Source organism: Hordeum vulgare, chromosome 3H (genome assembly GCF_904849725.1).
Source record: "Hordeum vulgare subsp. vulgare chromosome 3H, MorexV3_pseudomolecules_assembly, whole genome shotgun sequence".
Taxonomy (NCBI): Eukaryota; Viridiplantae; Streptophyta; class Magnoliopsida; order Poales; family Poaceae; genus Hordeum; species Hordeum vulgare.
Window position 1 is genome coordinate 159495236 of NC_058520.1, and position 1834 is coordinate 159497069.

At 50.9% G+C, this 1834-nt stretch overlaps 1 pseudogene; it reads right to left on the reverse strand.

The window, feature by feature from the left end:
- Window positions 1-353: 353 nt before the first annotated feature.
- Window positions 354-1515, reverse strand: LOC123439726 (annotated as a pseudogene).
- Between the last annotated feature and the right edge of the window lie 319 nt (window positions 1516-1834).

Genomic DNA, 1834 nt, shown 5'->3' on the forward strand with positions numbered 1-1834 from the left:
CAAGAGCTAGGGATTGGAACAATCTCATCAAAGATGGTGGAACCACATCTTGAAGGAGACAAGGTAGTGGGTCTGGATCATCACAACCTTGGGGAGGAGCTCCCTTTGCTTCTTCCTTCAGTCTTTCTCTTCTTCCCTTTATCACTTGGTTTTCTCTCTTCTTCTCCAATGGAGGCTGAACTGATTTTCGTCACACTAGATGGTGGTTGCTGGATGGAGTGTAAAGCATCCCCATCCACTCACGTGCAAAGACCAAACGACCCTAGGTCTTAACCCTAATGGGTAGTGGGCTTCTGCACCTATTTTGGGCTGCCTAAAAGGCCTAAAATGGACGTCTCCTCACAACCCACATGAGGAGGATATCCCAACATCCTCTAGTCGCCACCCCGTTGTACAAGAAGCACATTGCAGAGGAGCCACCACATGGTCTTATCATCTGAGGATGTGGCTACAGTTGCTGATTCTGTTGGGTCCATGCCGACAGCAGTGCATTCGAGCCACTGCAAGTTCCTGTGCGAGCCGGCTCCTGGTGGATCGGCGGAGGTGGCGGCGCCAACGCAGATGTGCCACCACAAGTTCTTGTGCGAGGCAGCTGCTTCTGCAGGATCGACGCTGGCAGCGGCAGCGAGCCGGTGATGGTTAGCTTGCCGCGCATCCATGATCTCACAAAGCAACCGCGCCGTGTTGAGTGCATCATCCAGCCCGCGATGTAGGCGGCCCTCCGAGTACAACCCCACCGCCCGGACTGCCTCTTGCAGGTTCGCCCGTACTTCGCCGCGGAGCGCTGCCTGGAAGGGGATCCTCAAATTGATCCACTGATCGAAGTAGGAGGGGTTCTCGATACCCTTGAAGCGGAACTCGAACTCGAGCTTGGTCCGATAGTCCGAGTCACCCCACACCAAGACGGCCAATCGGACGCTCCTCTTGTTCCCTACCACCACCCTCGGTGCCTTCAGCCAATCGTCGTGCGGCCAGAGCGCCTCGCCGAGATCCATGTCGCGATCAACGTCCTCCTGCCGGATGCCGATGAGTTCCCTGCAAAATTGGGTCAGCATAGGGTGATGTTTAAGACGAGGGTACATGCGAAACACAGGCTCGATGCGACCGGTGCGCAGTCGACGACACGACAGGGAACTCAATGATTTCGTGCGGGAAGATCAACACGTGTTTGAGGCATGTTGCGTCGAAGTCGACCACCACCAAGAAAGAGAAATTTTGCTCCAGTTCCTGCCCGTGCGCCGCAATGATCACTGCCATGTTTGCTGGACTGCGTGCAAACTCGAGATCGAGAGTCAAGATCGGGTAAAGCTGTGATCAAGAGCTAGGGCGGCGAAGATCGGGGAAATTTGGTATCGAAAACTAGGGAGTGAAGATTGGGGAAAATTTGGATTGAAAACCAGGTCAGGTTTGGGCAGGCTCGAATTGGGTTGGTTTCTAAAATCCAATCTGATTCTTCTTGGAGAGTTGGCGTGTTTTTTTCCAAGTGGTTGATGTTGTTTCTAATCTTATCAACAATCAAGGGCTATGATATCCAATTGGATCACAAAATCAATGGCTATTTCTAATCTATTTTTTCATGGAAAATTTTTATTTTTAGTTATCGATCTTTATGCGAGTTATATGTCAGTTGGATGGATGAGCTCTAAATCAGATGACCGGGAGGCAAACATGTCCACCTCCTATAACAATTTCATCTTCTCGAAATGGGTTCTGCAACTAGTCTCTTGTTGCAAACCGATGAGAGGCTAGATTCTGCAGCGGCCTGTGTTACAGGTAATATTTTGTAACACGATCCATGTTGCAATTTATTTTTCCGCAACACGATCCATGCTGG